Genomic DNA, 12,633 nt, shown 5'->3' with positions numbered 1-12,633 from the left:
TTATTTCTTAATGATTTAAAATGTATAATATCTGTCTGTGTTTTTGTAAGCAATGACTTTTTCAAAGCTATATCTCTCTTTTTCATTAATTGATAGATATCTGAATTTAACCATGGTAGAGATGCATTTTGTCTACATTTTAGCGGTTGTGTGTATTTTTGAATCGTTTTTTTCAATAGTTCTCATCACAGTTTCACTGTTTTTATCCAATTCACCAATTTGTAATACGTCATCCCAATTTATGTTTTTCATATCATTTTCAAATTCTAACATTTTCCTCTTAGGAATACCTACTCTTCCTGGTTTAGAAATTTGATGAAAATTATTCTGCAAACGTTTCTTTGTTAATTTCCTAACAACCAGGATCATGTTATGGTCAGACAAACCTGTCAAAAGATTATATGTTTTAATTACCCGTTCAGGTTTATTTGTAAATACCAAATCAATAAGAGTTTTACTTGTTTTTGTTATTCTTGTTGGTCCTTTTATTAACTGGTTAAATTTGTGTTTTGCCATAATTGATTTCAGTTTTTGCTTACTATGTTTGTCTGACCAATTTATGTTAAAATCTCCAAATATAACAGTTTCAATATGCCCATTTAAAAACTTCAACATTTCCTCTAAATTATTATAAAAAGACATATCATATGAAGGTGGATTATACAAGATCACAAGATTAAAATTCATTTTTGGGGACAATATAACATTTAACGCCAAACATTCTAATCCAGCAATATCTAGTTGTACCTCAAAACATTTAAAAGTATCCTTAATATAAATCATAACTCCCCCTCCTCTTCGTAATGGTCTATCCCTTCTATAACAACTATAGCCAGGAATATCAATCATGCATGATGGTATACTGGTAGACAACCAAGTTTCACTTAACGCTAAAAAGTCCAGGTTTGAGTTCATAAGCAGGTGTTCAATTTGATCCCTCTTTGATATAATACTTTGGATATTCAGGTGCCCCCCTAAAATACCCTTTGGTTTGAGTTTTGAATCCCAGATCACTCTGGCGTGATTCACAGACTGAAATAATTTAAACTGTTTCTGTTTCTGTGCAGCATGGTTGATGGCTCCTTTTGTCTTTAAGTTTTCATGAAGTACTTGTAGTTCGCCTGTTTGTTTTGCTCCAGACAACATATCATTTTGTCTATGGAAAAGAGATTGTTTAGACTCACCACAGTTCTCTGAACCAGGGACAGGTTTACTACAGGGCTCTGATGTTTCAAACATGTATACATCCTGCAAGATATCCAAAGGTAGTTTGGCCAAACACCCAACATCTCCCAGTTTGTGCCCTGAAGGTCCACTGATCTCTGCCCCACAGTTCACTCTCCAGTTTGAATTGCACTCAATCGATCCACTTACTGGTTCAGTTATATGTTGATTTGTTGATGGTCATGGATTCATCTGTATATCACCGCTGAGCAAGAGAAGAATCAGTAGAACCTTTGCATTATACCATTTACTTCTCTTGACATACCGATGACTTTCTTTTCCTTTATGATGATGCTGGTTACTTTGCCAGCAAATAGAGTAAATAATGTGGTATCCTTGGGTGAAGAAGTTCAATCTTGGTGTATCAACCATGGGCATGAGTTTGGCAGATGTAATCTGTGTTTCATATCCAGTAGCACTGATAGCAAAACCACATGGACTTATCAGGAACCACAAACAAAGCATCCACATGCAACAAGACTCATTATCCCTCTTTCCAATGTTTAAAATCCATCCTTGGCCGAAGATTTCTTTAGTGTTGATGAGGAATTGTTGAAAAATACCAAATAAGATCAAACATAATTGTAAAAAAAAAGGTTAAACAAAGGAGCAAGTGTGGAGCCCAATAAACCACACCTGCACCCGGCGGCCATCTTGCATTCAAACACCACGTTAGTTCAACAAAGTACGGCTGTTGTTAAAGACCTCACCAACTAATAACTTCTGCTATTTAACTGATTAGAGTTCTCAAAAGATGCAACTGTATTGAACATAGCACCTAATCACTCATTTATTTATTTTTCCCCCTGTCATTTCGCTGTATTTTATGTTTGATTTAGCACAGGTTCCCTCTTACGTCATACTCCCTCTTATACTCCAAAGTTCCCTTAGGCATTTGTGCGCATGCGCACTACTCATAAATGGTGCTTTATAGAGGACGCACAAAAATAGTGAATAAAATCATTTGGTTAAACGTAGGAAATAGCTTATACTGCATGTTAGCTTGCAAATTATACCCAAGGACATAATTTATTAAGCCATATGTATTACTAACAAGAAACAATGCCTCTAACCACAGGTCACGTACAAAAAATAATGCCCAGTTTAAGCCATTCCACTCCACTGAAGGGGTGGAGCGGAAAAAATGAAAATAAATACGGCCTTTTAAAATTTAAATGTTCCAGCGATTTCATTCTGTCAACCCCTTAGAACACACCAAGAGCGAATTTCAGGAGTTTGCAAGCAGTTTAATTTAAAACGGAGAGAGCTGCCTTCAGCCAGTGTTTTCTGTTGTACTGACATGAGAGTCAAGTCTCCGAGCTCTCGGTCTGCGAACTACATCACTAAGCCTCTTTTAAAAGCATTTAAATAAAAACACTCCAGCGACTGTACACAATGTAAACAGAATATCATTTTAAAGAGCTATATTAAGCGCATATGAGCTGTTTTATGTGGTTTACGGATGAGCTTCGGGCTGGTGTTTCTTCGTCCGTGTTCACAAAACTACATATTTTAAAGGCATTAAAAAAAATAAATAAATAAATAAATAAAATAAATAAATAAAAAAAAAAACACTCCAGCGATTGAACAATAATAGTAGATTAGTGTATTTAAAACGTTAAAATGCTTGCTTATTTGTGCTGCATTTTTGTGGAAACGAATAAGCTAGTAAAGACTGTTTCATGAACATGGTCTCATCGTTTGAACCACGTTAGTTCAACAAAGTACGGCTGTTGTTAAAGACCTCACCAACTAATATTTTCTGCTATTTAACTGATTAGAGTTCTCAAAAAATTCAACTGTATTGAACAGAGCACCTAATCACTTATTTAATATTTTTTCCCCCCCTTTCATTTCGCTGTATTTTATGTTTGATTTAGCACGGGTTCCCTCTTACGTCATACTCCCCATACTCCAAAGTTCCCTTAGGCATTTGTGCGCATGCGCACTAACCATAAATGGTGCTTTATAGAGGACGCACAAAAATAGTGAATAAAATCATTTATATTCAGGTTAAAAGTAGGAAATAGCTTATACTGCATGTTAGCTTGCAAATTATACCCAAGGACATAATTTATTAAGCCATATGTCTTACTAACAAGAAACAATGCCTCTAACCACAGGTCACGTACGAAAAATAATGCCCAGTTTAAGCCATTCACCTCCACTGAAGGGGTGGAGCGGAAAAATGAAAATAAATACGGCCTTTTAAAATTTTAATGTTCCAGCGATTTCATTCTGTCAACCCCTTAGAACACACCAAGAGCTAATTTCAGGAGTTTGCAAGCAGTTTAATTTAAAACGGAGAGAGCTGCCTTCAGCCAGTGTTTTCTGTTGTACTGACATGAGAGTCAAGGCTCCGAGCTCTCGGTCTGCGAACTACATCACTAAGCCACTTTTAAAAGCATTTAAATAAAAACACTCCAGCGACTGTACACAATGTAAACAGAATATCATTTTAAAGAGCTATATTAAGCGCATATGAGCTGTTTTATGTGGTTTACGGATGAGCTTCGGGGCTGGCGTTTCTTCGTCCGTGTTCACAAAACTACATATTTTAAAGGCATTAAAAAAATATAAAATAAAAAAACACTCCAGCGATTGAACAATAATAGTAGATTAGTGTATTTAAAACGTTAAAATGCTTGCTTATTTGTGCTGCATTTTTGTGGAAACGAATAAGCTAGTAAAGACTGTTTCATGAATATGGTCTCATCGTTTGAACCACATTAGATGAACACAGTACGGCTGTTGTTAAAGACCTCACCAACTAATAACTTCTGCTATTTAACTGATTAGAGTTCTCAAAAAATGCAACTGTATTGAACAGAGCACCTAATCACTCATTTAATATTTTTTCCCCCTGTCATTTCGCTGTATTTTATGTTTGATTTAGCACGGGCTCCCTCTTACGTCATACTCCCTCTTATACTCCAAAGTTCCCTTAGGCATTAGTGCGCATGCGCACTAATCATAAATGGTGCTTTATAGAGGACGCTCAAAAATAGTGGATAAAATCATTTATATTCAGGTTAAACGTAGGAAATAGCTTATACTGCATGTTAGCTTGCAAATTATACCCAAGGACATAATTTATTAAGCCATATGTCTTACTAACAAGAAACAATGCCTCTAACCACAGGTCACGTACGAAAAATAATGCCCAGTTTAAGCCATTCCACTCCACTGAAGGGGTGGAGCGGAAAAAATGAAAATAAATACGGCCTTTTAAAATTTAAATGTTCGAGCGATTTCATTCTGTCAACCCCTTAGAACACACCAAGAGCTAATTTCAGGAGTTTGCAAGCAGTTTAATTTAAAACGGAGAGAGCTGCCTTCAGCCAGTGTTTTCTGTTGTACTGACATGAGAGTCAAGTCTCCGGTCTCGGTCTGCGAACTACATCACTAAGCCTCTTTTAAAATCATTTAAATAAAAAACACTCCAGCGACTGTACACAATGTAAACAGAATATCATTTTAAAGAGCTATATTAAGCGCATATGAGCTGTTTTATGTGGTTTACGGATGAGCTTCGGGGCTGGCGTTTCTTCGTCCGTGTTCACAAAACTACATATTTTAAAGGCATTAAAAATATATAAAATAAAAAAAAAACACTCCAGCGATTGAACAATAATAGTAGATTAGTGTATTTAAAACGTTAAAATGCTTGCTTATTTGTGCTGCATTTTTGTGGAAACGAATAAGCTAGTAAAGACTGTTTCATGAACATGGTCTCATCGTTTGAACCACGTTAGTTCAACAAAGTACGGCTGTTGTTAAAGACCTCACCAACTAATATTTTCTGCTATTTAACTGATTAGAGTTCTCAAATTATTCAACTGTGTTGAACAGAGCACCTAATCACTCATTTAATATTTTTTCCCCCCTGTCATTTCGCTGTATTTTATGTTTGATTTAGCACGGGCTCCCTCTTACGTCATACTCCCTCTTATATTAAAAAGTTCCCTTAGGCATTTGTGCGCATGCGCACTAATCATAAATGGTGCTTTATAGAGGACGCTCAAAAATAGTGGATAAAATCATTTATATTCAGGTTAAACGTAGGAAATAGCTTATACTGCATGTTAGCTTGCAAATTATACCCAAGGACATAATTTATTAAGCCATATGTCTTACTAACAAGAAACAATGCCTCTAACCACAGGTCACGTACGAAAAATAATGCCCAGTTTAAGCCATTCCACTCCACTGAAGGGGTGGAGCGGAAAAAATGAAAATAAATACGGCCTTTTAAAATTTAAATGTTCGAGCGATTTCATTCTGTCAACCCCTTAGAACACACCAAGAGCTAATTTCAGGAGTTTGCAAGCAGTTTAATTTAAAACGGAGAGAGCTGCCTTCAGCCAGTGTTTTCTGTTGTACTGACATGAGAGTCAAGTCTCCGGTCTCGGTCTGCGAACTACATCACTAAGCCTCTTTTAAAATCATTTAAATAAAAAACACTCCAGCGACTGTACACAATGTAAACAGAATATCATTTTAAAGAGCTATATTAAGCGCATATGAGCTGTTTTATGTGGTTTACGGATGAGCTTCGGGGCTGGCGTTTCTTCGTCCGTGTTCACAAAACTACATATTTTAAAGGCATTAAAAATATATAAAATAAAAAAAAAACACTCCAGCGATTGAACAATAATAGTAGATTAGTGTATTTAAAACGTTAAAATGCTTGCTTATTTGTGCTGCATTTTTGTGGAAACGAATAAGCTAGTAAAGACTGTTTCATGAACATGGTCTCATCGTTTGAACCACGTTAGTTCAACAAAGTACGGCTGTTGTTAAAGACCTCACCAACTAATATTTTCTGCTATTTAACTGATTAGAGTTCTCAAATTATTCAACTGTGTTGAACAGAGCACCTAATCACTCATTTAATATTTTTTCCCCCCTGTCATTTCGCTGTATTTTATGTTTGATTTAGCACGGGCTCCCTCTTACGTCATACTCCCTCTTATATTAAAAAGTTCCCTTAGGCATTTGTGCGCATGCGCACTAACCATAAATGGTGCTTTATAGAGGACGCACAAAAATAGTGAATAAAATCATTTATATTCAGGTTAAAAGTAGGAAATGGGTATAATTTGCAAGCTAACATGCAGTATAAGCTAAGGACATAATTTATTAAGCCATATGTCTTACTAACAAGAAACAATGCCTCTAACCACAGGTCACGTACAAAAAATAATGCCCAGATTAAGCCATTCACCTCCACTGAAGGGGTGGAGCGGAAAAATGAAAATAAATACGGCCTTTTAAAATTTTAATGTTCCAGCGATTTCATTCTGTCAACCCCTTAGAACACACCAAGAGCTAATTTCAGGAGTTTGCAAGCAGTTTAATTTAAAACGGAGAGAGCTGCCTTCAGCCAGTGTTTTCTGTTGTAGCCTACTGACATGAGAGTCAAGTCTCCGATCTCTCGGTCTGCGAACTACATCACTAAGCCTCTTTTAAAAGCATTTAAATAAAAACACTCCAGCGACTGTACACAATGTAAACAGAATATCATTTTAAAGAGCTATATTAAGCGCATATGAGCTGTTTTATGTGGTTTACGGATGAGCTTCGGGGCTGGCGTTTCTTCGTCCGTGTTCACAAAACTAAATATTTTAAAGGCATTAAAAATATATAAAATAAAAAAACACTCCAGCGATTGAACAATAATTGTAGATTAGTGTATTTAAAACGTTAAAATGCTTGCTTATTTGTGCTGCATTTTTGTGGAAACGAATAAGCTAGTAAAGACTGTTTCATGAAAATGGTCTCATCGTTTGAATCATGTTAGTTCAACAAAGTACGGCTGTTGTTAAAGACCTCACCAACTAATAGCTTCTGCTATTTAACTGATTAGAGTTCTCGAAAAATGCAACTGTATTGAACAGAGCACCTAATCACTCATTTAATATTTTTTCCCCCTGTCATTTCGCTGTATTTTATGTTTGATTTAGCACGGGCTCCCTCTTACGTCATACTCCCTCTTATACTCCAAAGTTCCCTTAGGCATTAGTGCGCATGCGCACTAATCATAAATGGTGCTTTATAGAGGACGCTCAAAAATAGTGGATAAAATCATTTATATTCAGGTTAAACGTAGGAAATAGCTTATACTGCATGTTAGCTTGCAAATTATACCCAAGGACATAATTTATTAAGCCATATGTCTTACTAACAAGAAACAATGCCTCTAACCACAGGTCACGTACGAAAAATAATGCCCAGTTTAAGCCATTCCACTACACTGAAGGGGTGGAGCGGAAAAAATGAAAATAAATACGGCCTTTTAAAATTTAAATGTTCCAGCGATTTCATTCTGTCAACCCCTTAGAACACACCAAGAGCTAATTTCAGGAGTTTGCAAGCAGTTTAATTTAAAACGGAGAGAGCTGCCTTCAGCCAGTGTTTTCTGTTGTACTGACATGAGAGTCAAGTCTCCGAGCTCTTGGTCTGCGAACTACATCACTAAGCCTCTTTTAAAAGCATTTAAATAAAAACACTCCAGCGACTGTACACAATGTAAACAGAATATCATTTTAAAGAGCTATATTAAGCGCATATGAGCTGTTTTATGTGGTTTACGGATGAGCTTCGGGGCTGGCGTTTCTTCGTCCGTGTTCACAAAACTACATATTTTAAAGGCATTAAAAAAATATAAAATAAAAAAACACTCCAGCGATTGAACAATAATAGTAGATTAGTGTATTTAAAACGTTAAAATGCTTGCTTATTTGTGCTGCATTTTTGTGGAAACGAATAAGCTAGTAAAGACTGTTTCATGAATATGGTCTCATCGTTTGAACCACGTTAGATCAACAAAGTACGGCTGTTGTTAAAGACCTCACCAACTAATATTTTCTGCTATTTAACTGATTAGAGTTCTCAAAAAATTCAACTGTATTGAACAGAGCACCTAATCACTCATTTAATATTTTTTCCCCCCTGTCATTTCGCTGTATTTTATGTTTGATTTAGCACGGGTTCCCTCTTACGTCATACTCCCCATACTCCAAAGTTCCCTTAGGCATTTGTGCGCATGCGCACTAACCATAAATGGTGCTTTATAGAGGACGCACAAAAATAGTGAATAAAATCATTTATATTCAGGTTAAAAGTAGGAAATAGCTTATACTGCATGTTAGCTTGCAAATTATACCCAAGGACATAATTTATTAAGCCATATGTCTTACTAACAAGAAACAATGCCTCTAACCACAGGTCACGTACAAAAAATAATGCCCAGTTTAAGCCATTCACCTCCACCGAAGGGGTGGAGCGGAAAAATGAAAATAAATACGGCCTTTTAAAATTTTAATGTTCCAGCGATTTCATTCTGTCAACCCCTTAGAACACACCAAGAGCTAATTTCAGGAGTTTGCAAGCAGTTTAATTTAAAACGGAGAGAGCTGCCTTCAGCCAGTGTTTTCTGTTGTACTGACATGAGAGTCAAGGCTCGAGCTCTCGGTCTGCGAACTAAATCACTAAGCCACTTTTAAAAGCATTTAAATAAAAACACTCTAGCGACTGTACACAATGTAAACAGAATATCATTTTAAAGAGCTATATTAAGCGCATATGAGCTGTTTTATGTGGTTTACGGATGAGCTTCGGGGCTGGCGTTTCTTCGTCCGTGTTCACAAAACTACATATTTTAAAGGCATTAAAAAAATATAAAATAAAAAAACACTCCAGCGATTGAACAATAATAGTAGATTAGTGTATTTAAAACGTTAAAATGCTTGCTTATTTGTGCTGCATTTTTGTGGAAACGAATAAGCTAGTAAAGACTGTTTCATGAATATGGTCTCATCGTTTGAACCACGTTAGATCAACAAAGTACGGCTGTTGTTAAAGACCTCACCAACTAATAACTTCTGCTATTTAACTGATTAGAGTTCTCAAAAAATGCAACTGTATTGAACAGAGCACCTAATCACTCATTTAATATTTTTTTCCCCTGTCATTTCGCTGTATTTTATGTTTGATTTAGCACGGGCTCCCTCTTACGTCATACTCCCTCTTATATTAAAAAGTCCCCTTAGGCATTTGTGCGCATGCGCACTAACCATAAATGGTGCTTTATAGAGGACGCACAAAAATAGTGAATAAAATCATTTATATTCAGGTTAAAAGTAGGAAATAGCTTATACTGCATGTTAGCTTGCAAATTATACCCAAGGACATAATTTATTAAGCCATATGTCTTACTAACAAGAAACAATGCCTCTAACCACAGGTCACGTACGAAAAATAATGCCCAGTTTAAGCCATTCACCTCCACTGAAGGGGTGGAGCGGAAAAATGAAAATAAATACGGCCTTTTAAAATTTTAATGTTCCAGCGATTTCATTCTGTCAACCCCTTAGAACACACCAAGAGCTAATTTCAGGAGTTTGCAAGCAGTTTAATTTAAAACGGAGAGAGCTGCCTTCAGCCAGTGTTTTCTGTTGTAGCCTACTGACATGAGAGTCAAGGCTCCGAGCTCTCGGTCTGCGAACTACATCACTAAGCCACTTTTAAAAGCATTTAAATAAAAACACTCCAGCGACTGTACACAATGTAAACAGAATATCATTTTAAAGAGCTATATCAAGCGCATATGAGCTGTTTTATGTGGTTTACGGATGAGCTTCGGGGCTGGCGTTTCTTCGTCCGTGTTCACAAAACTACATATTTTAAAGGCATTAAAAAAATATAAAATAAAAAAACACTCCAGCGATTGAACAATAATAGTAGATTAGTGTATTTAAAACGTTAAAATGCTTGCTTATTTGTGCTGCATTTTTGTGGAAACGAATAAGCTAGTAAAGACTGTTTCATGAATATGGTCTCATCGTTTGAACCACATTAGATCAACAAAGTACGGCTGTTGTTAAAGACCTCACCAACTAATAACTTCTGCTATTTAACTGATTAGAGTTCTCAAAAAATGCAACTGTATTGAACAGAGCACCTAATCACTCATTTAATATTTTTTCCCCCTGTCATTTCGCTGTATTTTATGTTTGATTTAGCACGGGCTCCCTCTTACGTCATACTCCCTCTTATACTCCAAAGTTCCCTTAGGCATTAGTGCGCATGCGCACTAATCATAAATGGTGCTTTATAGAGGACGCTCAAAAATAGTGGATAAAATCATTTATATTCAGGTTAAACGTAGGAAATAGCTTATACTGCATGTTAGCTTGCAAATTATACCCAAGGACATAATTTATTAAGCCATATGTCTTACTAACAAGAAACAATGCCTCTAACCACAGGTCACGTACGAAAAATAATGCCCAGTTTAAGCCATTCCACTACACTGAAGGGGTGGAGCGGAAAAAATGAAAATAAATACGGCCTTTTAAAATTTAAATGTTCCAGCGATTTCATTCTGTCAACCCCTTAGAACACACCAAAAGCTAATTTCAGGAGTTTGCAAGCAGTTTAATTTAAAACGGAGAGAGCTGCCTTCAGCCAGTGTTTTCTGTTGTACTGACATGAGAGTCAAGTCTCCGAGCTCTTGGTCTGCGAACTACATCACTGAGCCTCTTTTAAAAGCATTTAAATAAAAACACTCCAGCGACTGTACACAATGTAAACAGAATATCTTTTTAAAGAGCTATATTAAGCGCATATGAGCTGTTTTATGTGGTTTACGAATGAGCTTCGGGGCTGGCGTTTCTTCGTCCGTGTTCACAAAACTACATATTTTAAAGGCATTAAAAATATATAAAATAAAAAAAACACTCCAGCGATTGAACAATAATAGTAGATTAGTGTATTTAAAACGTTAAAATGCTTGCTTATTTGTGCTGCATTTTTGTGGAAACGAATAAGCTAGTAAAGACTGTTTCATGAAAATGGTCTCATCGTTTGAATCACGTTAGTTCAACAAAGTACGGCTGTTGTTAAAGACCTCACCAACTAATAGCTTCTGCTATTTAACTGATTAGAGTTCTCGAAAAATGCAACTGTATTGAACAGAGCACCTAATCACTCATTTAATATTTTTTCCCCCTGTCATTTCGCTGTATTTTATGTTTGATTTAGCACGGGCTCCCTCTTACGTCATACTCCCTTCTTCTTCTTCTTCTTTGAATGTTTTATGGCAGTTGGCAAACCAGATAGATGGTGCATTTACTGCCACCAACTGGACAGGAGTGTGGAGCGTTGATTGGGAGTTAGCGAGAAAAATAATAATAGTAATAATAGTAATAATAATAAAGATAAATAAATAAATCATAAAAAAAAAAAAAAAAAAAAAAAAAAAAAAAAAATTCGGTATAAATCTATATTCTGTGGATCAATCCAGTTTCTCTGAGGAAAGAAATTAGTACTTTGCAGATCCTAGAATCTTTCTGTGTGCTTTTTAATATGTTCGATACTGTCATTTCCTTAATTCCTGCGTTACTAAGTGATTCTGAAAAGTCCTTTCTTTCCCTGTTGTACTTCATACACTGAATCAGTACATGTTCAATAGTTTCTGGTGTACCACATTGCGCACAGTTACCGGATTCGCTTTTACCTATGGCGTACAATGAGTGTTTAAGGGCTGAGTGCCCTATTCGAAGTCTGGTAATGATAGAGTCCTCCTTTCTACTTCCATAAGTATTTCTCTCAAACCCCACTTTATTTTGAATATTATATAAATGTCTCCCCTTTTTCTCATTATCCCAGTTCTTTTGCCATATTCTATGTAAAGCTGATTTAATAATTCCTTTTATTTCCATTTTACTTAGAGGAATACTGATATCTATCGCAGCACGCTTTAGAAACTCCTTGGCTACATGGTCCACTTCACGTCATACTCCCTCTTATACTCCAAAGTTCCCTTAGGCATTAGTGCGCATGCGCACTAATCATAAATGGTGCTTTATAGAGGACGCTCAAAAATAGTGGATAAAATCATTTATATTCAGGTTAAACGTAGGAAATAGCTTATACTGCATGTTAGCTTGCAAATTATACCCAAGGACATAATTTATTAAGCCATATGTCTTACTAACAAGAAACAATGCCTCTAACCACAGGTCACGTACGAAAAATAATGCCCAGTTTAAGCCATTCCACTACACTGAAGGGGTGGAGCGGAAAAAAATGAAAATAAATACGGCCTTTTAAAATTTAAATGTTCCAGCGATTTCATTCTGTCAACCCCTTAGAACACACCAAGAGCTAATTTCAGGAGTTTGCAAGCAGTTTAATTTAAAACGGAGAGAGCTGCCTTCAGCCAGTGTTTTCTGTTGTACTGACATGAGAGTCAAGTCTCCGAGCTCTTGGTCTGCGAACTACATCACTAAGCCTCTTTTAAAAGCATTTAAATAAAAACACTCCAACGACTGTACACAATGTAAACAGAATATCATTTTAAAGAGCTATATTAAGCGCATATGAGCTGTTTTATGTGGTTTA

This window comes from Garra rufa, unplaced genomic scaffold (assembly GCF_049309525.1).
Source record: "Garra rufa unplaced genomic scaffold, GarRuf1.0 hap1_unplaced_002, whole genome shotgun sequence".
Taxonomy (NCBI): domain Eukaryota; kingdom Metazoa; phylum Chordata; class Actinopteri; order Cypriniformes; family Cyprinidae; genus Garra; species Garra rufa.
The sequence above is the reverse complement of the archived record's forward strand: the minus strand, read 5'-3'. Positions refer to the sequence as shown.